This window comes from Ambystoma mexicanum, chromosome 13, assembly GCF_040938575.1.
Source record: "Ambystoma mexicanum isolate Mex_15411 chromosome 13, UKY_AmexF1_1, whole genome shotgun sequence".
Classification (NCBI taxonomy): Eukaryota; Metazoa; Chordata; class Amphibia; order Caudata; family Ambystomatidae; genus Ambystoma; species Ambystoma mexicanum.
This window is the reverse complement of record NC_090938.1, coordinates 358,081,416-358,104,785: the sequence shown is the minus strand read 5'-3', so window position 1 is coordinate 358,104,785 and position 23,370 is coordinate 358,081,416. Positions and strand designations below refer to the sequence as shown.

Genomic DNA, 23,370 nt, shown 5'->3' with positions numbered 1-23,370 from the left:
TTTTAACTTTTGAAATCTTTTTTAAACATCTGCATTGCTCTAAGCACCATTGCCATTGGCTTTCAAAGAACATACAGACAAAAGTGAAAATATGCATGTTAGTTGATTAAGAAGGACACAAACAAGGTTGTCGTGTTACTGGCAGGAATGCAATCTGCTGTGCTTGACTACCCTTTGAGCCAGAATCCGGATAGAAATTTAAAAAAGCAAAGGTAATATCCATATTGTCTCTCTGCTGCCATGTACATGTTTTTTTCAACTTTCACGCATCACATCTCCTCATTAGTCACCCTAAAATTGCACGGAATACGCACAAATTAGCTGCTCCTCAAAAAATCGGCCAGAAAAAAACAGGTCAAATCACAATCATATACATACATTCTCACACACCCTTCAAATATGTCTACCCAGTAAACATCATGTTGTGTGCTCGTTGTGTTGCTGTTATGCGTGGTAACCTGAGGGGCTCTGTAGCTCAGTGGCAGAGCACTGGTCTTGTAAACCAGGGGTCGTGAGTTCGATCCTCATCAGGGCCTCCAAATGGTAATTTTCTTGAACATTGTTGAATAGGAACTGATATTGCACATTGTACCTGTGCAACCTTTTACCAATGGATTCGGGCCTATAACAAAGCCACAAGCGCAAGGTGTCTGAATAGTCTGTGGGGAAGGTCGGCTTTCTGGACCTAATTTCTTCAAGAAAAAGACCTTGATAATCTTGTGATGACAGATGCAGATGATCACGGTGAAGCCCTTACTCTATTGAACAGTACAGCGGTTCTGGGTTGCACGCCTTTCTCTATTTTCAGGGACGTTGATGTGGCAAAATTTAATTGGAAAAGGGTTATTGCCATCACTCACTATTTAAATTCAATGACATCACAGGAAGCAGCAGCATCTGAACTTTGATCTTGGCTGGAAACGTTGAATGATGCCAAACACTGGGAAACTGGAGCTTGCGTTATGCTGGTTTTACTACTAATGGTGTGCCATACGGAAGCTCAAGCACCTTCCTCTGGATTAGTGTTGTGAACCCTCCAGGAGCTCTTGTTATATTTTTCTGAACTTCAACTTGATGTGTTTATCTATCAATGGCCGGGTAAGGAAGAACGAGTCAACGATCTTGTTTCTATTATGACAAACATGATCTATTTTTCACTGACTTTGCACCACCATTGTTTTATCTCTTCTTTAAGCATGGGACTCGAGCACCGTTCCCAAACAGACGAGGTGGCCGAGTGGTTAAGGCGATGGACTGCTAATCCATTGTGCTCTGCACGCGTGGGTTCGAATCCCACCTTCGTCGTATTTTTTCTTTATAGTCTGCATTTAAACATAGACCAAAGTCTTTCAACCTCCCTGTGAAAGACAGGAATGAGTACAGATATGGAAATAGAGATGTAAAAATAAGTTCATTGGTGCAGGCGGAGAATGAAATTAGTCAAAGACTTTCCTCGTAGGTTTCCATTCTTTACTATTATAGGAGCCAAAATCAGCGCAGTTAGTAAACTCCCAAGCTTACATCCCAAATTCTTTTTTCTTTTAGTTGTCTGCCTTTTACATGTTCCTTTTGCCATCATTCTGACCTGCTATCTAAACTCATGAACCTGTTCAGCATCCTACTCAATACATACATACCCGTAAAAGTACATACTCAAACGCATACCGACAATGTATCACCAACATAAGCACACACGCTTTCGCAAATCAGATGTATGATGACGTACTGAACACATGCAGAGATATACAGCCATTTTTACACAACCAGAAATTCATATACCTGGAGATCTACCTAGGTAAAACCCATGGTTTCTTCGCACTTTCTGTTGTTGGCTGTGAGCAAGCAGCAGGTGGCCTTGTAGCTCAGTGGCAGAGCACTGGTCTCGTAAACCAGGGGTCATGAGTTCAAACCTCATCAGGGCCTCGGGCGGATTATTTTCAAAAAGCACGGGGAAGAGAAGCCAGAGTTGCACCATCTACAGAGAACCTTTTATGACGGGATGCATCCTCATAATTGAAGTCTTCCACAGAAGGAGTGAAATAGAGTTCGAGAGGAAGGCCTAATGTTTTCAGGCAAAGACTGACAAAAACCTTGCAATGTCGCATGTAGCTGCTTTGGTGAAAAGACTGTTCAAGTTCACAATGCAACGGAGGGGTGTTCCCCATCTCCATACAATCATCTCTTTGATAATGTAAACGTGCCAGGCGTGTTGAAAGACAAAGACAGACACAACCGCACATACCAGTTGAAGAAAGACAGCCAGCAAACACATTTGTATAGAGGTAAGCAAGCCTCAATTAGAGATGTGAGTCCCTCCGTTTCTGCGGGAGTCCACAAGTTTAATAAAAAATGAACACATATCTTTCATGTTCTAATGATTACCAATCTTTCTGATTAGCTCTGCATAGCTCCAATGGCTATGTGTGTGTGTGTGTGTGTATGTGCCCGTGTGTGTAGGGGAAGGGGTCGGTAGATGTGTTCACGCAGAGCAAGTTGCATACATCGCCAACAGCCATTCTCTCCTGCTCCTGTGCATCCAGTTCGGAAGCGAACCCACCCAATTGTTCTATATGTCTGCTACCCTGACCGCATTCACACATCATTGGCTATTAGTATGCAGCTTGTGGGCGCTGTCAATGGGATATAAGCACCATTCCCCATGTCTGCAATAGCTAGACCAGATTCTGAGGTATGATGAGCAGGGGTCCAGGCACTTCGCCTGACGAACGCCGGGCTTAGCCCTGCCGGGCCTAGCCCTGAGGGGCCTAACTGGGCATGGCCCTGTGTAAGGTAGGGTGAGCAGGGGACCACTTGCAACTAACCTTCGGCACCAATCAGGCATGGAGAGGTCTGTGCAAATGCCCAGCCCTTTAGCAATCTCGATCTGCAAAACCTTCAACTCCTAATTCTCATGGCTCCCAGAAGCCCTAGCCCATATGCAAATGAGGCGAGTTCCTATCAGCATCCTTGTTCTGCTTGATTTTATCAAAGTGACTGCCTGATTAGTGAAAGGGTATTTATTCTCAGAGGTTTGCTTCAAAGGCGATAATGCAGTAAATAGACAACATTATTCTTTGTAAGTTGATATTGTCTCCTGGATCCTACTCCAGTAACCCTTTTTCTACCTTTACAAATGTCTTCCGTAAGTGGTGCTCAGCAGAAAATGGAGTATAATAACAGTTGACATTTTTTATTTTCTGTTCTATTTTCAAAAACCCTCCGTAGCTGTATTTAAAGCGCAAACACCCCATAAATAACTTGCAATGAGTATTCCATGTCTAAAAGGCAGAGGAGCTGTCATACAACATTAACTGACAATCAAGGAAACCTTGAGGTGAACCAAAAAATGTCCAGAACATTTATTGGTTCAATAATTCAGTTTTGAGGTGAATTAGTAAAAAGTTCCAAAGTTGCTCCAGGTGAGGCTTGAACTCACAACCTCGGCATTGCTCACTGCATGTACTGCTGTATAAGTACCGCGCGCTAACCGATTGCGCCACTGGAGCTGCTGTGTTTTGGTTTTCGACATGAAACTACACCCACAAACACACACACAAGTGTACAAAAGCACCCACAAGCTGTGGCATTGTCTTTTTAGCTGACACCAAATTATGGGTGCCTTGTAGTGCCCATATTGTGCCACTGGAGCTTACCTTTTAGCCTGATATACACTTTGCCACTGATGTTCAGCCAATGGTGCAGTCAAATGTCCCTTCTACATTTTTGTCATGCTGCAGGCAGTGCCACTGGAGCCAGCATGATGCTCTTCCTCATATTCAACACGTGTCAATTGAAACACCTCCCAATGTCATCTTGGCGATGCCTATAAACACCCCAGGACTTTGATGAATTTTTCTCAACAGCAAGTGAGGCAGTTTTCCTGCAAACGGCTGGATGTACCTCAACAAGGAACGCATTGTGGTTCTATTTTGAAGATGTTTGTGTTATTACCTGTAAAGACTTGAATGCCTAACATAATCCCTGTAGACGAGGTGGCCGAGTGGTTAAGGCGATGGACTGCTAATCTGCTGTACACGCGTGGTTTCGAATCCCACCTTTGTCGATTTTAACTTTTGAAATCTTTTTTAAACATCTGCATTGCTCTAAGCACCATTGCCATTGGCTTTCAAAGAACATACAGACAAAAGTGAAAATATGCATGTTAGTTGATTAAGAAGGACACAAACAAGGTTGTCGTGTTACTGGCAGGAATGCAATCTGCTGTGCTTGACTACCCTTTGAGCCAGAATCCGGATAGAAATTTAAAAAAGCAAAGGTAATATCCATATTGTCTCTCTGCTGCCATGTACATGTTTTTTTCAACTTTCACGCATCACATCTCCTCATTAGTCACCCTAAAATTGCACGGAATACGCACAAATTAGCTGCTCCTCAAAAAATCGGCCAGAAAAAAACAGGTCAAATCACAATCATATACATACATTCTCACACACCCTTCAAATATGTCTACCCAGTAAACATCATGTTGTGTGCTCGTTGTGTTGCTGTTATGCGTGGTAACCTGAGGGGCTCTGTAGCTCAGTGGCAGAGCACTGGTCTTGTAAACCAGGGGTCGTGAGTTCGATCCTCATCAGGGCCTCCAAATGGTAATTTTCTTGAACATTGTTGAATAGGAACTGATATTGCACATTGTACCTGTGCAACCTTTTACCAATGGATTCGGGCCTATAACAAAGCCACAAGCGCAAGGTGTCTGAATAGTCTGTGGGGAAGGTCGGCCTTCTGGACCTAATTTCTTCAAGAAAAAGACCTTGATAATCTTGTGATGACAGATGCAGATGATCACGGTGAAGCCCTTACTCTATTGAACAGTACAGCGGTTCTGGGTTGCACGCCTTTCTCTATTTTCAGGGACGTTGATGTGGCAAAATTTAATTGGAAAAGGGTTATTGCCATCACTCACTATTTAAATTCAATGACATCACAGGAAGCAGCAGCATCTGAACTTTGATCTTGGCTGGAAACGTTGAATGATGCCAAACACTGGGAAACTGGAGCTTGCGTTATGCTGGTTTTACTACTAATGGTGTGCCATACGGAAGCTCAAGCACCTTCCTCTGGATTAGTGTTGTGAACCCTCCAGGAGCTCTTGTTATATTTTTCTGAACTTCAACTTGATGTGTTTATCTATCAATGGCCGGGTAAGGAAGAACGAGTCAACGATCTTGTTTCTATTATGACAAACATGATCTATTTTTCACTGACTTTGCACCACCATTGTTTTATCTCTTCTTTAAGCATGGGACTCGAGCACCGTTCCCAAACAGACGAGGTGGCCGAGTGGTTAAGGCGATGGACTGCTAATCCATTGTGCTCTGCACGCGTGGGTTCGAATCCCACCTTCGTCGTATTTTTTCTTTATAGTCTGCATTTAAACATAGACCAAAGTCTTTCAACCTCCCTGTGAAAGACAGGAATGAGTACAGATATGGAAATAGAGATGTAAAAATAAGTTCATTGGTGCAGGCGGAGAATGAAATTAGTCAAAGACTTTCCTCGTAGGTTTCCATTCTTTACTATTATAGGAGCCAAAATCAGCGCAGTTAGTAAACTCCCAAGCTTACATCCCAAATTCTTTTTTCTTTTAGTTGTCTGCCTTTTACATGTTCCTTTTGCCATCATTCTGACCTGCTATCTAAACTCATGAACCTGTTCAGCATCCTACTCAATACATACATACCCGTAAAAGTACATACTCAAACGCATACCGACAATGTATCACCAACATAAGCACACACGCTTTCGCAAATCAGATGTATGATGACGTACTGAACACATGCAGAGATATACAGCCATTTTTACACAACCAGAAATTCATATACCTGGAGATCTACCTAGGTAAAACCCATGGTTTCTTTGCACTTTCTGTTGTTGGCTGTGAGCAAGCAGCAGGTGGCCTTGTAGCTCAGTGGCAGAGCACTGGTCTCGTAAACCAGGGGTCATGAGTTCAAACCTCATCAGGGCCTCGGGCGGATTATTTTCAAAAAGCACGGGGAAGAGAAGCCAGAGTTGCACCATCTACAGAGAACCTTTTATGACGGGATGCATCCTCATAATTGAAGTCTTCCACAGAAGGAGTGAAATAGAGTTCGAGAGGAAGGCCTAATGTTTTCAGGCAAAGACTGACAAAAACCTTGCAATGTCGCATGTAGCTGCTTTGGTGAAAAGACTGTTCAAGTTCACAATGCAACGGAGGGGTGTTCCCCATCTCCATACAATCATCTCTTTGATAATGTAAACGTGCCAGGCGTGTTGAAAGACAAAGACAGACACAACCGCACATACCAGTTGAAGAAAGACAGCCAGCAAACACATTTGTATAGAGGTAAGCAAGCCTCAATTAGAGATGTGAGTCCCTCCGTTTCTGCGGGAGTCCACAAGTTTAATAAAAAATGAACACATATCTTTCATGTTCTAATGATTACCAATCTTTCTGATTAGCTCTGCATAGCTCCAATGGCTATGTGTGTGTGTGTGTGTGTATGTGCCCGTGTGTGTAGGGGAAGGGGTCGGTAGATGTGTTCACGCAGAGCAAGTTGCATACATCGCCAACAGCCATTCTCTCCTGCTCCTGTGCATCCAGTTCGGAAGCGAACCCACCCAATTGTTCTATATGTCTGCTACCCTGACCGCATTCACACATCATTGGCTATTAGTATGCAGCTTGTGGGCGCTGTCAATGGGATATAAGCACCATTCCCCATGTCTGCAATAGCTAGACCAGATTCTGAGGTATGATGAGCAGGGGTCCAGGCACTTCGCCTGACGAACGCCGGGCTTAGCCCTGCCGGGCCTAGCCCTGAGGGGCCTAACTGGGCATGGCCCTGTGTAAGGTAGGGTGAGCAGGGGACCACTTGCAACTAACCTTCGGCACCAATCAGGCATGGAGAGGTCTGTGCAAATGCCCAGCCCTTTAGCAATCTCGATCTGCAAAACCTTCAACTCCTAATTCTCATGGCTCCCAGAAGCCCTAGCCCATATGCAAATGAGGCGAGTTCCTATCAGCATCCTTGTTCTGCTTGATTTTATCAAAGTGACTGCCTGATTAGTGAAAGGGTATTTATTCTCAGAGGTTTGCTTCAAAGGCGATAATGCAGTAAATAGACAACATTATTCTTTGTAAGTTGATATTGTCTCCTGGATCCTACTCCAGTAACCCTTTTTCTACCTTTACAAATGTCTTCCGTAAGTGGTGCTCAGCAGAAAATGGAGTATAATAACAGTTGACATTTTTTATTTTCTGTTCTATTTTCAAAAACCCTCCGTAGCTGTATTTAAAGCGCAAACACCCCATAAATAACTTGCAATGAGTATTCCATGTCTAAAAGGCAGAGGAGCTGTCATACAACATTAACTGACAATCAAGGAAACCTTGAGGTGAACCAAAAAATGTCCAGAACATTTATTGGTTCAATAATTCAGTTTTGAGGTGAATTAGTAAAAAGTTCCAAAGTTGCTCCAGGTGAGGCTTGAACTCACAACCTCGGCATTGCTCACTGCATGTACTGCTGTATAAGTACCGCGCGCTAACCGATTGCGCCACTGGAGCTGCTGTGTTTTGGTTTTCGACATGAAACTACACCCACAAACACACACACAAGTGTACAAAAGCACCCACAAGCTGTGGCATTGTCTTTTTAGCTGACACCAAATTATGGGTGCCTTGTAGTGCCCATATTGTGCCACTGGAGCTTACCTTTTAGCCTGATATACACTTTGCCACTGATGTTCAGCCAATGGTGCAGTCAAATGTCCCTTCTACATTTTTGTCATGCTGCAGGCAGTGCCACTGGAGCCAGCATGATGCTCTTCCTCATATTCAACACGTGTCAATTGAAACACCTCCCAATGTCATCTTGGCGATGCCTATAAACACCCCAGGACTTTGATGAATTTTTCTCAACAGCAAGTGAGGCAGTTTTCCTGCAAACGGCTGGATGTACCTCAACAAGGAACGCATTGTGGTTCTATTTTGAAGATGTTTGTGTTATTACCTGTAAAGACTTGAATGCCTAACATAATCCCTGTAGACGAGGTGGCCGAGTGGTTAAGGCGATGGACTGCTAATCTGCTGTACACGCGTGGTTTCGAATCCCACCTTTGTCGATTTTAACTTTTGAAATCTTTTTTAAACATCTGCATTGCTCTAAGCACCATTGCCATTGGCTTTCAAAGAACATACAGACAAAAGTGAAAATATGCATGTTAGTTGATTAAGAAGGACACAAACAAGGTTGTCGTGTTACTGGCAGGAATGCAATCTGCTGTGCTTGACTACCCTTTGAGCCAGAATCCGGATAGAAATTTAAAAAAGCAAAGGTAATATCCATATTGTCTCTCTGCTGCCATGTACATGTTTTTTTCAACTTTCACGCATCACATCTCCTCATTAGTCACCCTAAAATTGCACGGAATACGCACAAATTAGCTGCTCCTCAAAAAATCGGCCAGAAAAAAACAGGTCAAATCACAATCATATACATACATTCTCACACACCCTTCAAATATGTCTACCCAGTAAACATCATGTTGTGTGCTCGTTGTGTTGCTGTTATGCGTGGTAACCTGAGGGGCTCTGTAGCTCAGTGGCAGAGCACTGGTCTTGTAAACCAGGGGTCGTGAGTTCGATCCTCATCAGGGCCTCCAAATGGTAATTTTCTTGAACATTGTTGAATAGGAACTGATATTGTACCTGTGCAACCTTTTACCAATGGATTCGGGCCTATAACAAAGCCACAAGCGCAAGGTGTCTGAATAGTCTGTGGGGAAGGTCGGCTTTCTGGACCTAATTTCTTCAAGAAAAAGACCTTGATAATCTTGTGATGACAGATGCAGATGATCACGGTGAAGCCCTTACTCTATTGAACAGTACAGCGGTTCTGGGTTGCACGCCTTTCTCTATTTTCAGGGACGTTGATGTGGCAAAATTTAATTGGAAAAGGGTTATTGCCATCACTCACTATTTAAATTCAATGACATCACAGGAAGCAGCAGCATCTGAACTTTGATCTTGGCTGGAAACGTTGAATGATGCCAAACACTGGGAAACTGGAGCTTGCGTTATGCTGGTTTTACTACTAATGGTGTGCCATACGGAAGCTCAAGCACCTTCCTCTGGATTAGTGTTGTGAACCCTCCAGGAGCTCTTGTTATATTTTTCTGAACTTCAACTTGATGTGTTTATCTATCAATGGCCGGGTAAGGAAGAACGAGTCAACGATCTTGTTTCTATTATGACAAACATGATCTATTTTTCACTGACTTTGCACCACCATTGTTTTATCTCTTCTTTAAGCATGGGACTCGAGCACCGTTCCCAAACAGACGAGGTGGCCGAGTGGTTAAGGCGATGGACTGCTAATCCATTGTGCTCTGCACGCGTGGGTTCGAATCCCACCTTCGTCGTATTTTTTCTTTATAGTCTGCATTTAAACATAGACCAAAGTCTTTCAACCTCCCTGTGAAAGACAGGAATGAGTACAGATATGGAAATAGAGATGTAAAAATAAGTTCATTGGTGCAGGCGGAGAATGAAATTAGTCAAAGACTTTCCTCGTAGGTTTCCATTCTTTACTATTATAGGAGCCAAAATCAGCGCAGTTAGTAAACTCCCAAGCTTACATCCCAAATTCTTTTTTCTTTTAGTTGTCTGCCTTTTACATGTTCCTTTTGCCATCATTCTGACCTGCTATCTAAACTCATGAACCTGTTCAGCATCCTACTCAATACATACATACCCGTAAAAGTACATACTCAAACGCATACCGACAATGTATCACCAACATAAGCACACACGCTTTCGCAAATCAGATGTATGATGACGTACTGAACACATGCAGAGATATACAGCCATTTTTACACAACCAGAAATTCATATACCTGGAGATCTACCTAGGTAAAACCCATGGTTTCTTTGCACTTTCTGTTGTTGGCTGTGAGCAAGCAGCAGGTGGCCTTGTAGCTCAGTGGCAGAGCACTGGTCTCGTAAACCAGGGGTCATGAGTTCAAACCTCATCAGGGCCTCGGGCGGATTATTTTCAAAAAGCACGGGGAAGAGAAGCCAGAGTTGCACCATCTACAGAGAACCTTTTATGACGGGATGCATCCTCATAATTGAAGTCTTCCACAGAAGGAGTGAAATAGAGTTCGAGAGGAAGGCCTAATGTTTTCAGGCAAAGACTGACAAAAACCTTGCAATGTCGCATGTAGCTGCTTTGGTGAAAAGACTGTTCAAGTTCACAATGCAACGGAGGGGTGTTCCCCATCTCCATACAATCATCTCTTTGATAATGTAAACGTGCCAGGCGTGTTGAAAGACAAAGACAGACACAACCGCACATACCAGTTGAAGAAAGACAGCCAGCAAACACATTTGTATAGAGGTAAGCAAGCCTCAATTAGAGATGTGAGTCCCTCCGTTTCTGCGGGAGTCCACAAGTTTAATAAAAAATGAACACATATCTTTCATGTTCTAATGATTACCAATCTTTCTGATTAGCTCTGCATAGCTCCAATGGCTATGTGTGTGTGTGTGTGTGTATGTGCCCGTGTGTGTAGGGGAAGGGGTCGGTAGATGTGTTCACGCAGAGCAAGTTGCATACATCGCCAACAGCCATTCTCTCCTGCTCCTGTGCCTCCAGTTCGGAAGCGAACCCACCCAATTGTTCTATATGTCTGCTACCCTGACCGCATTCACACATCATTGGCTATTAGTATGCAGCTTGTGGGCGCTGTCAATGGGATATAAGCACCATTCCCCATGTCTGCAATAGCTAGACCAGATTCTGAGGTATGATGAGCAGGGGTCCAGGCACTTCGCCTGACGAACGCCGGGCTTAGCCCTGCCGGGCCTAGCCCTGAGGGGCCTAACTGGGCATGGCCCTGTGTAAGGTAGGGTGAGCAGGGGACCACTTGCAACTAACCTTCGGCACCAATCAGGCATGGAGAGGTCTGTGCAAATGCCCAGCCCTTTAGCAATCTCGATCTGCAAAACCTTCAACTCCTAATTCTCATGGCTCCCAGAAGCCCTAGCCCATATGCAAATGAGGCGAGTTCCTATCAGCATCCTTGTTCTGCTTGATTTTATCAAAGTGACTGCCTGATTAGTGAAAGGGTATTTATTCTCAGAGGTTTGCTTCAAAGGCGATAATGCAGTAAATAGACAACATTATTCTTTGTAAGTTGATATTGTCTCCTGGATCCTACTCCAGTAACCCTTTTTCTACCTTTACAAATGTCTTCCGTAAGTGGTGCTCAGCAGAAAATGGAGTATAATAACAGTTGACATTTTTTATTTTCTGTTCTATTTTCAAAAACCCTCCGTAGCTGTATTTAAAGCGCAAACACCCCATAAATAACTTGCAATGAGTATTCCATGTCTAAAAGGCAGAGGAGCTGTCATACAACATTAACTGACAATCAAGGAAACCTTGAGGTGAACCAAAAAATGTCCAGAACATTTATTGGTTCAATAATTCAGTTTTGAGGTGAATTAGTAAAAAGTTCCAAAGTTGCTCCAGGTGAGGCTTGAACTCACAACCTCGGCATTGCTCACTGCATGTACTGCTGTATAAGTACCGCGCGCTAACCGATTGCGCCACTGGAGCTGCTGTGTTTTGGTTTTCGACATGAAACTACACCCACAAACACACACACAAGTGTACAAAAGCACCCACAAGCTCTGGCATTGTCTTTTTAGCTGACACCAAATTATGGGTGCCTTGTAGTGCCCATATTGTGCCACTGGAGCTTACCTTTTAGCCTGATATACACTTTGCCACTGATGTTCAGCCAATGGTGCAGTCAAATGTCCCTTCTACATTTTTGTCATGCTGCAGGCAGTGCCACTGGAGCCAGCATGATGCTCTTCCTCATATTCAACACGTGTCAATTGAAACACCTCCCAATGTCATCTTGGCGATGCCTATAAACACCCCAGGACTTTGATGAATTTTTCTCAACAGCAAGTGAGGCAGTTTTCCTGCAAACGGCTGGATGTACCTCAACAAGGAACGCATTGTGGTTCTATTTTGAAGATGTTTGTGTTATTACCTGTAAAGACTTGAATGCCTAACATAATCCCTGTAGACGAGGTGGCCGAGTGGTTAAGGCGATGGACTGCTAATCTGCTGTACACGCGTGGTTTCGAATCCCACCTTTGTCGATTTTAACTTTTGAAAACATCTGCATTGCTCTAAGCACCATTGCCATTGGCTTTCAAAGAACATACAGACAAAAGTGAAAATATGCATGTTAGTTGATTAAGAAGGACACAAACAAGGTTGTCGTGTTACTGGCAGGAATGCAATCTGCTGTGCTTGACTACCCTTTGAGCCAGAATCCGGATAGAAATTTAAAAAAGCAAAGGTAATATCCATATTGTCTCTCTGCTGCCATGTACATGTTTTTTTCAACTTTCACGCATCACATCTCCTCATTAGTCACCCTAAAATTGCACGGAATACGCACAAATTAGCTGCTCCTCAAAAAATCGGCCAGAAAAAAACAGGTCAAATCACAATCATATACATACATTCTCACACACCCTTCAAATATGTCTACCCAGTAAACATCATGTTGTGTGCTCGTTGTGTTGCTGTTATGCGTGGTAACCTGAGGGGCTCTGTAGCTCAGTGGCAGAGCACTGGTCTTGTAAACCAGGGGTCGTGAGTTCGATCCTCATCAGGGCCTCCAAATGGTAATTTTCTTGAACATTGTTGAATAGGAACTGATATTGCACATTGTACCTGTGCAACCTTTTACCAATGGATTCGGGCCTATAACAAAGCCACAAGCGCAAGGTGTCTGAATAGTCTGTGGGGAAGGTCGGCTTTCTGGACCTAATTTCTTCAAGAAAAAGACCTTGATAATCTTGTGATGACAGATGCAGATGATCACGGTGAAGCCCTTACTCTATTGAACAGTACAGCGGTTCTGGGTTGCACGCCTTTCTCTATTTTCAGGGACGTTGATGTGGCAAAATTTAATTGGAAAAGGGTTATTGCCATCACTCACTATTTAAATTCAATGACATCACAGGAAGCAGCAGCATCTGAACTTTGATCTTGGCTGGAAACGTTGAATGATGCCAAACACTGGGAAACTGGAGCTTGCGTTATGCTGGTTTTACTACTAATGGTGTGCCATACGGAAGCTCAAGCACCTTCCTCTGGATTAGTGTTGTGAACCCTCCAGGAGCTCTTGTTATATTTTTCTGAACTTCAACTTGATGTGTTTATCTATCAATGGCCGGGTAAGGAAGAACGAGTCAACGATCTTGTTTCTATTATGACAAACATGATCTATTTTTCACTGACTTTGCACCACCATTGTTTTATCTCTTCTTTAAGCATGGGACTCGAGCACCGTTCCCAAACAGACGAGGTGGCCGAGTGGTTAAGGCGATGGACTGCTAATCCATTGTGCTCTGCACGCGTGGGTTCGAATCCCACCTTCGTCGTATTTTTTCTTTATAGTCTGCATTTAAACATAGACCAAAGTCTTTCAACCTCCCTGTGAAAGACAGGAATGAGTACAGATATGGAAATAGAGATGTAAAAATAAGTTCATTGGTGCAGGCGGAGAATGAAATTAGTCAAAGACTTTCCTCGTAGGTTTCCATTCTTTACTATTATAGGAGCCAAAATCAGCGCAGTTAGTAAACTCCCAAGCTTACATCCCAAATTCTTTTTTCTTTTAGTTGTCTGCCTTTTACATGTTCCTTTTGCCATCATTCTGACCTGCTATCTAAACTCATGAACCTGTTCAGCATCCTACTCAATACATACATACCCGTAAAAGTACATACTCAAACGCATACCGACAATGTATCACCAACATAAGCACACACGCTTTCGCAAATCAGATGTATGATGACGTACTGAACACATGCAGAGATATACAGCCATTTTTACACAACCAGAAATTCATATACCTGGAGATCTACCTAGGTAAAACCCATGGTTTCTTTGCACTTTCTGTTGTTGGCTGTGAGCAAGCAGCAGGTGGCCTTGTAGCTCAGTGGCAGAGCACTGGTCTTGTAAACCAGGGGTCATGAGTTCAAACCTCATCAGGGCCTCGGGCGGATTATTTTCAAAAAGCACGGGGAAGAGAAGCCAGAGTTGCACCATCTACAGAGAACCTTTTATGACGGGATGCATCCTCATAATTGAAGTCTTCCACAGAAGGAGTGAAATAGAGTTCGAGAGGAAGGCCTAATGTTTTCAGGCAAAGACTGACAAAAACCTTGCAATGTCGCATGTAGCTGCTTTGGTGAAAAGACTGTTCAAGTTCACAATGCAACGGAGGGGTGTTCCCCATCTCCATACAATCATCTCTTTGATAATGTAAACGTGCCAGGCGTGTTGAAAGACAAAGACAGACACAACCGCACATACCAGTTGAAGAAAGACAGCCAGCAAACACATTTGTATAGAGGTAAGCAAGCCTCAATTAGAGATGTGAGTCCCTCCGTTTCTGCGGGAGTCCACAAGTTTAATAAAAAATGAACACATATCTTTCATGTTCTAATGATTACCAATCTTTCTGATTAGCTCTGCATAGCTCCAATGGCTATGTGTGTGTGTGTGTGTGTATGTGCCCGTGTGTGTAGGGGAAGGGGTCGGTAGATGTGTTCACGCAGAGCAAGTTGCATACATCGCCAACAGCCATTCTCTCCTGCTCCTGTGCATCCAGTTCGGAAGCGAACCCACCCAATTGTTCTATATGTCTGCTACCCTGACCGCATTCACACATCATTGGCTATTAGTATGCAGCTTGTGGGCGCTGTCAATGGGATATAAGCACCATTCCCCATGTCTGCAATAGCTAGACCAGATTCTGAGGTATGATGAGCAGGGGTCCAGGCACTTCGCCTGACGAACGCCGGGCTTAGCCCTGCCGGGCCTAGCCCTGAGGGGCCTAACTGGGCATGGCCCTGTGTAAGGTAGGGTGAGCAGGGGACCACTTGCAACTAACCTTCGGCACCAATCAGGCATGGAGAGGTCTGTGCAAATGCCCAGCCCTTTAGCAATCTCGATCTGCAAAACCTTCAACTCCTAATTCTCATGGCTCCCAGAAGCCCTAGCCCATATGCAAATGAGGCGAGTTCCTATCAGCATCCTTGTTCTGCTTGATTTTATCAAAGTGACTGCCTGATTAGTGAAAGGGTATTTATTCTCAGAGGTTTGCTTCAAAGGCGATAATGCAGTAAATAGACAACATTATTCTTTGTAAGTTGATATTGTCTCCTGGATCCTACTCCAGTAACCCTTTTTCTACCTTTACAAATGTCTTCCGTAAGTGGTGCTCAGCAGAAAATGGAGTATAATAACAGTTGACATTTTTTATTTTCTGTTCTATTTTCAAAAACCCTCCGTAGCTGTATTTAAAGCGCAAACACCCCATAAATAACTTGCAATGAGTATTCCATGTCTAAAAGGCAGAGGAGCTGTCATACAACATTAACTGACAATCAAGGAAACCTTGAGGTGAACCAAAAAATGTCCAGAACATTTATTGGTTCAATAATTCAGTTTTGAGGTGAATTAGTAAAAAGTTCCAAAGTTGCTCCAGGTGAGGCTTGAACTCACAACCTCGGCATTGCTCACTGCATGTACTGCTGTATAAGTACCGCGCGCTAACCGATTGCGCCACTGGAGCTGCTGCGTTTTGGTTTTCGACATGAAACTACACCCACAAACACACACACAAGTGTACAAAAGCACCCACAAGCTCTGGCATTGTCTTTTTAGCTGACACCAAATTATGGGTGCCTTGTAGTGCCCATATTGTGCCACTGGAGCTTACCTTTTAGCCTGATATACACTTTGCCACTGATGTTCAGCCAATGGTGCAGTCAAATGTCCCTTCTACATTTTTGTCATGCTGCAGGCAGTGCCACTGGAGCCAGCATGATGCTCTTCCTCATATTCAACACGTGTCAATTGAAACACCTCCCAATGTCATCTTGGCGATGCCTATAAACACCCCAGGACTTTGATGAATTTTTCTCAACAGCAAGTGAGGCAGTTTTCCTGCAAACGGCTGGATGTACCTCAACAAGCAGCGCATTGTGGTTCTATTTTGAAGATGTTTGTGTTATTACCTGTAAAGACTTGAATGCCTAACATAATCCCTGTAGACGAGGTGGCCGAGTGGTTAAGGCGATGGACTGCTAATCTGCTGTACACGCGTGGTATCGAATCCCACCTTTGTCGATTTTAACTTTTGAAATCTTTTTTAAACATCTGCATTGCTCTAAGCACCATTGCCATTGGCTTTCAAAGAACATACAGACAAAAGTGAAAATATGCATGTTAGTTGATTAAGAAGGACACAAACAAGGTTGTCGTGTTACTGGCAGGAATGCAATCTGCTGTGCTTGACTACCCTTTGAGCCAGAATCCGGATAGAAATTTAAAAAAGCAAAGGTAATATCCATATTGTCTCTCTGCTGCCATGTACATGTTTTTTTCAACTTTCACGCATCACATCTCCTCATTAGTCACCCTAAAATTGCACGGAATACGCACAAATTAGCTGCTCCTCAAAAAATCGGCCAGAAAAAAACAGGTCAAATCACAATCATATACATACATTCTCACACACCCTTCAAATATGTCTACCCAGTAAACATCATGTTGTGTGCTCGTTGTGTTGCTGTTATGCGTGGTAACCTGAGGGGCTCTGTAGCTCAGTGGCAGAGCACTGGTCTTGTAAACCAGGGGTCGTGAGTTCGATCCTCATCAGGGCCTCCAAATGGTAATTTTCTTGAACATTGTTGAATAGGAACTGATATTGCACATTGTACCTGTGCAACCTTTTACCAATGGATTCGGGCCTATAACAAAGCCACAAGCGCAAGGTGTCTGAATAGTCTGTGGGGAAGGTCGGCTTTCTGGACCTAATTTCTTCAAGAAAAAGACCTTGATAATCTTGTGATGACAGATGCAGATGATCACGGTGAAGCCCTTACTCTATTGAACAGTACAGCGGTTCTGGGTTGCACGCCTTTCTCTATTTTCAGGGACGTTGATGTGGCAAAATTTAATTGGAAAAGGGTTATTGCCATCACTCACTATTTAAATTCAATGACATCACAGGAAGCAGCAGCATCTGAACTTTGATCTTGGCTGGAAACGTTGAATGATGCCAAACACTGGGAAACTGGAGCTTGCGTTATGCTGGTTTTACTACTAATGGTGTGCCATACGGAAGCTCAAGCACCTTCCTCTGGATTAGTGTTGTGAACCCTCCAGGAGCTCTTGTTATATTTTTCTGAACTTCAACTTGATGTGTTTATCTATCAATGGCCGGGTAAGGAAGAACGAGTCAACGATCTTGTTTCTATTATGACAAACATGATCTATTTTTCACTGACTTTGCACCACCATTGTTTTATCTCTTCTTTAAGCATGGGACTCGAGCACCGTTCCCAAACAGACGAGGTGGCCGAGTGGTTAAGGCGATGGACTGCTAATCCATTGTGCTCTGCACGCGTGGGTTCGAATCCCACCTTCGTCGTATTTTTTCTTTATAGTCTGCATTTAAACATAGACCAAAGTCTTTCAACCTCCCTGTGAAAGACAGGAATGAGTACAGATATGGAAATAGAGATGTAAAAATAAGTTCATTGGTGCAGGCGGAGAATGAAATTAGTCAAAGACTTTCCTCGTAGGTTTCCATTCTTTACTATTATAGGAGCCAAAATCAGCGCAGTTAGTAAACTCCCAAGCTTACATCCCAAATTCTTTTTTCTTTTAGTTGTCTGCCTTTTACATGTTCCTTTTGCCATCATTCTGACCTGCTATCTAAACTCATGAACCTGTTCAGCATCCTACTCAATACATACATACCCGTAAAAGTACATACTCAAACGCATACCGACAATGTATCACCAACATAAGCACACACGCTTTCGCAAATCAGATGTATGATGACGTACTGAACACATGCAGAGATATACAGCCATTTTTACACAACCAGAAATTCATATACCTGGAGATCTACCTAGGTAAAACCCATGGTTTCTTTGCACTTTCTGTTGTTGGCTGTGAGCAAGCAGCAGGTGGCCTTGTAGCTCAGTGGCAGAGCACTGGTCTCGTAAACCAGGGGTCATGAGTTCAAACCTCATCAGGGCCTCGGGCGGATTATTTTCAAAAAGCACGGGGAAGAGAAGCCAGAGTTGCACCATCTACAGAGAACCTTTTATGACGGGATGCATCCTCATAATTGAAGTCTTCCACAGAAGGAGTGAAATAGAGTTCGAGAGGAAGGCCTAATGTTTTCAGGCAAAGACTGACAAAAACCTTGCAATGTCGCATGTAGCTGCTTTGGTGAAAAGACTGTTCAAGTTCACAATGCAACGGAGGGGTGTTCCCCATCTCCATACAATCATCTCTTTGATAATGTAAACGTGCCAGGCGTGTTGAAAGACAAAGACAGACACAACCGCACATACCAGTTGAAGAAAGACAGCCAGCAAACACATTTGTATAGAGGTAAGCAAGCCTCAATTAGAGATGTGAGTCCCTCCGTTTCTGCGGGAGTCCACAAGTTTAATAAAAAATGAACACATATCTTTCATGTTCTAATGATTACCAATCTTTCTGATTAGCTCTGCATAGCTCCAATGGCTATGTGTGTGTGTGTGTGTGTATGTGCCCGTGTGTGTAGGGGAAGGGGTCGGTAGATGTGTTCACGCAGAGCAAGTTGCATACATCGCCAACAGCCATTCTCTCCTGCTCCTGTGCATCCAGTTCGGAAGCGAACCCACCCAATTGTTCTATATGTCTGCTACCCTGACCGCATTCACACATCATTGGCTATTAGTATGCAGCTTGTGGGCGCTGTCAATGGGATATAAGCACCATTCCCCATGTCTGCAATAGCTAGACCAGATTCTGAGGTATGATGAGCAGGGGTCCAGGCACTTCGCCTGACGAACGCCGGGCTTAGCCCTGCCGGGCCTAGCCCTGAGGGGCCTAACTGGGCATGGCCCTGTGTAAGGTAGGGTGAGCAGGGGACCACTTGCAACTAACCTTCGGCACCAATCAGGCATGGAGAGGTCTGTGCAAATGCCCAGCCCTTTAGCAATCTCGATCTGCAAAACCTTCAACTCCTAATTCTCATGGCTCCCAGAAGCCCTAGCCCATATGCAAATGAGGCGAGTTCCTATCAGCATCCTTGTTCTGCTTGATTTTATCAAAGTGACTGCCTGATTAGTGAAAGGGTATTTATTCTCAGAGGTTTGCTTCAAAGGCGATAATGCAGTAAATAGACAACATTATTCTTTGTAAATTGATATTGTCTCCTGGATCCTACTCCAGTAACCCTTTTTCTACCTTTACAAATGTCTTCCGTAAGTGGTGCTCAGCAGAAAATGGAGTATAATAACAGTTGACATTTTTTATTTTCTGTTCTATTTTCAAAAACCCTCCGTAGCTGTATTTAAAGCGCAAACACCCCATAAATAACTTGCAATGAGTATTCCATGTCTAAAAGGCAGAGGAGCTGTCATACAACATTAACTGACAATCAAGGAAACCTTGAGGTGAACCAAAAAATGTCCAGAACATTTATTGGTTCAATAATTCAGTTTTGAGGTGAATTAGTAAAAAGTTCCAAAGTTGCTCCAGGTGAGGCTTGAACTCACAACCTCGGCATTGCTCACTGCATGTACTGCTGTATAAGTACCGCGCGCTAACCGATTGCGCCACTGGAGCTGCTGTGTTTTGGTTTTCGACATGAAACTACACCCACAAACACACACACAAGTGTACAAAAGCACCCACAAGCTCTGGCATTGTCTTTTTAGCTGACACCAAATTATGGGTGCCTTGTAGTGCCCATATTGTGCCACTGGAGCTTACCTTTTAGCCTGATATACACTTTGCCACTGATGTTCAGCCAATGGTGCAGTCAAATGTCCCTTCTACATTTTTGTCATGCTGCAGGCAGTGCCACTGGAGCCAGCATGATGCTCTTCCTCATATTCAACACGTGTCAATTGAAACACCTCCCAATGTCATCTTGGCGATGCCTATAAACACCCCAGGACTTTGATGAATTTTTCTCAACAGCAAGTGAGGCAGTTTTCCTGCAAACGGCTGGATGTACCTCAACAAGGAACGCATTGTGGTTCTATTTTGAAGATGTTTGTGTTATTACCTGTAAAGACTTGAATGCCTAACATAATCCCTGTAGACGAGGTGGCCGAGTGGTTAAGGCGATGGACTGCTAATCTGCTGTACACGCGTGGTTTCGAATCCCACCTTTGTCGATTTTAACTTTTGAAATCTTTTTTAAACATCTGCATTGCTCTAAGCACCATTGCCATTGGCTTTCAAAGAACATACAGACAAAAGTGAAAATATGCATGTTAGTTGATTAAGAAGGACACAAACAAGGTTGTCGTGTTACTGGCAGGAATGCAATCTGCTGTGCTTGACTACCCTTTGAGCCAGAATCCGGATAGAAATTTAAAAAAGCAAAGGTAATATCCATATTGTCTCTCTGCTGCCATGTACATGTTTTTTTCAACTTTCACGCATCACATCTCCTCATTAGTCACCCTAAAATTGCACGGAATACGCACAAATTAGCTGCTCCTCAAAAAATCGGCCAGAAAAAAACAGGTCAAATCACAATCATATACATACATTCTCACACACCCTTCAAATATGTCTACCCAGTAAACATCATGTTGTGTGCTCGTTGTGTTGCTGTTATGCGTCGTAACCTGAGGGGCTCTGTAGCTCAGTGGCAGAGCACTGGTCTTGTAAACCAGGGGTCGTGAGTTCGATCCTCATCAGGGCCTCCAAATGGTAATTTTCTTGAACATTGTTGAATAGGAACTGATATTGCACATTGTACCTGTGCAACCTTTTACCAATGGATTCGGGCCTATAACAAAGCCACAAGCGCAAGGTGTCTGAATAGTCTGTGGGGAAGGTCGGCTTTCTGGACCTAATTTCTTCAAGAAAAAGACCTTGATAATCTTGTGATGACAGATGCAGATGATCACGGTGAAGCCCTTACTCTATTGAACAGTACAGCGGTTCTGGGTTGCACGCCTTTCTCTATTTTCAGGGACGTTGATGTGGCAAAATTTAATTGGAAAAGGGTTATTGCCATCACTCACTATTTAAATTCAATGACATCACAGGAAGCAGCAGCATCTGAACTTTGATCTTGGCTGGAAACGTTGAATGATGCCAAACACTGGGAAACTGGAGCTTGCGTTATGCTGGTTTTACTACTAATGGTGTGCCATACGGAAGCTCAAGCACCTTCCTCTGGATTAATGTTGTGAACCCTCCAGGAGCTCTTGTTATATTTTTCTGAACTTCAACTTGATGTGTTTATCTATCAATGGCCGGGTAAGGAAGAACGAGTCAACGATCTTGTTTCTATTATGACAAACATGATCTATTTTTCACTGACTTTGCACCACCATTGTTTTATCTCTTCTTTAAGCATGGGACTCGAGCACCGTTCCCAAACAGACGAGGTGGCCGAGTGGTTAAGGCGATGGACTGCTAATCCATTGTGCTCTGCACGCGTGGGTTCGAATCCCACCTTCGTCGTATTTTTTCTTTATAGTCTGCATTTAAACATAGACCAAAGTCTTTCAACCTCCCTGTGAAAGACAGGAATGAGTACAGATATGGAAATAGAGATGTAAAAATAAGTTCATTGGTGCAGGCGGAGAATGAAATTAGTCAAAGACTTTCCTCGTAGGTTTCCATTCTTTACTATTATAGGAGCCAAAATCAGCGCAGTTAGTAAACTCCCAAGCTTACATCCCAAATTCTTTTTTCTTTTAGTTGTCTGCCTTTTACATGTTCCTTTTGCCATCATTCTGACCTGCTATCTAAACTCATGAACCTGTTCAGCATCCTACTCAATACATACATACCCGTAAAAGTACATACTCAAACGCATACCGACAATGTATCACCAACATAAGCACACACGCTTTCGCAAATCAGATGTATGATGACGTACTGAACACATGCAGAGATATACAGCCATTTTTACACAACCAGAAATTCATATACCTGGAGATCTACCTAGGTAAAACCCATGGTTTCTTTGCACTTTCTGTTGTTGGCTGTGAGCAAGCAGCAGGTGGCCTTGTAGCTCAGTGGCAGAGCACTGGTCTCGTAAACCAGGGGTCATGAGTTCAAACCTCATCAGGGCCTCGGGCGGATTATTTTCAAAAAGCACGGGGAAGAGAAGCCAGAGTTGCACCATCTACAGAGAACCTTTTATGACGGGATGCATCCTCATAATTGAAGTCTTCCACAGAAGGAGTGAAATAGAGTTCGAGAGGAAGGCCTAATGTTTTCAGGCAAAGACTGACAAAAACCTTGCAATGTCGCATGTAGCTGCTTTGGTGAAAAGACTGTTCAAGTTCACAATGCAACGGAGGGGTGTTCCCCATCTCCATACAATCATCTCTTTGATAATGTAAACGTGCCAGGTGTGTTGAAAGACAAAGACAGACACAACCGCACATACCAGTTGAAGAAAGACAGCCAGCAAACACATTTGTATAGAGGTAAGCAAGCCTCAATTAGAGATGTGAGTCCCTCCGTTTCTGCGGGAGTCCACAAGTTTAATAAAAAATGAACACATATCTTTCATGTTCTAATGATTACCAATCTTTCTGATTAGCTCTGCATAGCTCCAATGGCTATGTGTGTGTGTGTGTGTGTATGTGCCCGTGTGTGTAGGGGAAGGGGTCGGTAGATGTGTTCACGCAGAGCAAGTTGCATACATCGCCAACAGCCATTCTCTCCTGCTCCTGTGCATCCAGTTCGGAAGCGAACCCACCCAATTGTTCTATATGTCTGCTACCCTGACCGCATTCACACATCATTGGCTATTAGTATGCAGCTTGTGGGCGCTGTCAATGGGATATAAGCACCATTCCCCATGTCTGCAATAGCTAGACCAGATTCTGAGGTATGATGAGCAGGGGTCCAGGCACTTCGCCTGACGAACGCCGGGCTTAGCCCTGCCGGGCCTAGCCCTGAGGGGCCTAACTGGGCATGGCCCTGTGTAAGGTAGGGTGAGCAGGGGACCACTTGCAACTAACCTTCGGCACCAATCAGGCATGGAGAGGTCTGTGCAAATGCCCAGCCCTTTAGCAATCTCGATCTGCAAAACCTTCAACTCCTAATTCTCATGGCTCCCAGAAGCCCTAGCCCATATGCAAATGAGGCGAGTTCCTATCAGCATCCTTGTTCTGCTTGATTTTATCAAAGTGACTGCCTGATTAGTGAAAGGGTATTTATTCTCAGAGGTTTGCTTCAAAGGCGATAATGCAGTAAATAGACAACA

At 43.7% G+C, this 23,370-nt stretch overlaps 23 non-coding genes across 23 annotated transcripts; 18 read left to right on the top strand and 5 right to left on the bottom strand.

Moving 5' to 3' along the window:
• The first annotated feature begins 464 nt into the window (after positions 1-464).
• TRNAT-UGU (transfer RNA threonine (anticodon UGU)) lies at positions 465-536 on the top strand. The gene has a single exon. It is a non-coding gene; the product is annotated as a tRNA-Thr (tRNA).
• A 687-nt stretch (positions 537-1,223) lies between these two features.
• On the top strand, positions 1,224-1,305 carry TRNAS-GCU (transfer RNA serine (anticodon GCU)). Its single transcript has one exon. It is a non-coding gene; the product is annotated as a tRNA-Ser (tRNA).
• Positions 1,306-1,851: 546 nt separating this feature from the next.
• TRNAT-CGU (transfer RNA threonine (anticodon CGU)) lies at positions 1,852-1,923 on the top strand. Its single transcript has one exon. It is a non-coding gene; the product is annotated as a tRNA-Thr (tRNA).
• A 1,488-nt stretch (positions 1,924-3,411) lies between these two features.
• Positions 3,412-3,506, bottom strand: TRNAI-UAU (transfer RNA isoleucine (anticodon UAU)). The gene is made up of 2 exons: positions 3,469-3,506; positions 3,412-3,447 (listed from the first exon to the last, which is right to left on the bottom strand). It is a non-coding gene; the product is annotated as a tRNA-Ile (tRNA).
• A 1,022-nt stretch (positions 3,507-4,528) lies between these two features.
• Positions 4,529-4,600, top strand: TRNAT-UGU (transfer RNA threonine (anticodon UGU)). Its single transcript has one exon. It is a non-coding gene; the product is annotated as a tRNA-Thr (tRNA).
• A 687-nt stretch (positions 4,601-5,287) lies between these two features.
• Positions 5,288-5,369, top strand: TRNAS-GCU (transfer RNA serine (anticodon GCU)). The gene has a single exon. It is a non-coding gene; the product is annotated as a tRNA-Ser (tRNA).
• Positions 5,370-5,915: 546 nt separating this feature from the next.
• Positions 5,916-5,987, top strand: TRNAT-CGU (transfer RNA threonine (anticodon CGU)). The gene has a single exon. It is a non-coding gene; the product is annotated as a tRNA-Thr (tRNA).
• Positions 5,988-7,475: 1,488 nt separating this feature from the next.
• On the bottom strand, positions 7,476-7,570 carry TRNAI-UAU (transfer RNA isoleucine (anticodon UAU)). The gene is made up of 2 exons: positions 7,533-7,570; positions 7,476-7,511 (listed from the first exon to the last, which is right to left on the bottom strand). It is a non-coding gene; the product is annotated as a tRNA-Ile (tRNA).
• Positions 7,571-8,592: 1,022 nt separating this feature from the next.
• On the top strand, positions 8,593-8,664 carry TRNAT-UGU (transfer RNA threonine (anticodon UGU)). The gene has a single exon. It is a non-coding gene; the product is annotated as a tRNA-Thr (tRNA).
• A 680-nt stretch (positions 8,665-9,344) lies between these two features.
• Positions 9,345-9,426, top strand: TRNAS-GCU (transfer RNA serine (anticodon GCU)). The gene has a single exon. It is a non-coding gene; the product is annotated as a tRNA-Ser (tRNA).
• A 546-nt stretch (positions 9,427-9,972) lies between these two features.
• Positions 9,973-10,044, top strand: TRNAT-CGU (transfer RNA threonine (anticodon CGU)). Its single transcript has one exon. It is a non-coding gene; the product is annotated as a tRNA-Thr (tRNA).
• Positions 10,045-11,532: 1,488 nt separating this feature from the next.
• TRNAI-UAU (transfer RNA isoleucine (anticodon UAU)) lies at positions 11,533-11,627 on the bottom strand. The gene is made up of 2 exons: positions 11,590-11,627; positions 11,533-11,568 (listed from the first exon to the last, which is right to left on the bottom strand). It is a non-coding gene; the product is annotated as a tRNA-Ile (tRNA).
• A 1,012-nt stretch (positions 11,628-12,639) lies between these two features.
• On the top strand, positions 12,640-12,711 carry TRNAT-UGU (transfer RNA threonine (anticodon UGU)). The gene has a single exon. It is a non-coding gene; the product is annotated as a tRNA-Thr (tRNA).
• Positions 12,712-13,398: 687 nt separating this feature from the next.
• Positions 13,399-13,480, top strand: TRNAS-GCU (transfer RNA serine (anticodon GCU)). Its single transcript has one exon. It is a non-coding gene; the product is annotated as a tRNA-Ser (tRNA).
• A 546-nt stretch (positions 13,481-14,026) lies between these two features.
• TRNAT-UGU (transfer RNA threonine (anticodon UGU)) lies at positions 14,027-14,098 on the top strand. The gene has a single exon. It is a non-coding gene; the product is annotated as a tRNA-Thr (tRNA).
• Positions 14,099-15,586: 1,488 nt separating this feature from the next.
• Positions 15,587-15,681, bottom strand: TRNAI-UAU (transfer RNA isoleucine (anticodon UAU)). Its single transcript has 2 exons — positions 15,644-15,681; positions 15,587-15,622 (listed from the first exon to the last, which is right to left on the bottom strand). It is a non-coding gene; the product is annotated as a tRNA-Ile (tRNA).
• A 1,022-nt stretch (positions 15,682-16,703) lies between these two features.
• On the top strand, positions 16,704-16,775 carry TRNAT-UGU (transfer RNA threonine (anticodon UGU)). The gene has a single exon. It is a non-coding gene; the product is annotated as a tRNA-Thr (tRNA).
• A 687-nt stretch (positions 16,776-17,462) lies between these two features.
• TRNAS-GCU (transfer RNA serine (anticodon GCU)) lies at positions 17,463-17,544 on the top strand. The gene has a single exon. It is a non-coding gene; the product is annotated as a tRNA-Ser (tRNA).
• A 546-nt stretch (positions 17,545-18,090) lies between these two features.
• TRNAT-CGU (transfer RNA threonine (anticodon CGU)) lies at positions 18,091-18,162 on the top strand. Its single transcript has one exon. It is a non-coding gene; the product is annotated as a tRNA-Thr (tRNA).
• Positions 18,163-19,650: 1,488 nt separating this feature from the next.
• Positions 19,651-19,745, bottom strand: TRNAI-UAU (transfer RNA isoleucine (anticodon UAU)). The gene is made up of 2 exons: positions 19,708-19,745; positions 19,651-19,686 (listed from the first exon to the last, which is right to left on the bottom strand). It is a non-coding gene; the product is annotated as a tRNA-Ile (tRNA).
• Positions 19,746-20,767: 1,022 nt separating this feature from the next.
• TRNAT-UGU (transfer RNA threonine (anticodon UGU)) lies at positions 20,768-20,839 on the top strand. Its single transcript has one exon. It is a non-coding gene; the product is annotated as a tRNA-Thr (tRNA).
• Positions 20,840-21,526: 687 nt separating this feature from the next.
• Positions 21,527-21,608, top strand: TRNAS-GCU (transfer RNA serine (anticodon GCU)). Its single transcript has one exon. It is a non-coding gene; the product is annotated as a tRNA-Ser (tRNA).
• Positions 21,609-22,154: 546 nt separating this feature from the next.
• Positions 22,155-22,226, top strand: TRNAT-CGU (transfer RNA threonine (anticodon CGU)). Its single transcript has one exon. It is a non-coding gene; the product is annotated as a tRNA-Thr (tRNA).
• Positions 22,227-23,370: the final 1,144 nt, after the last annotated feature.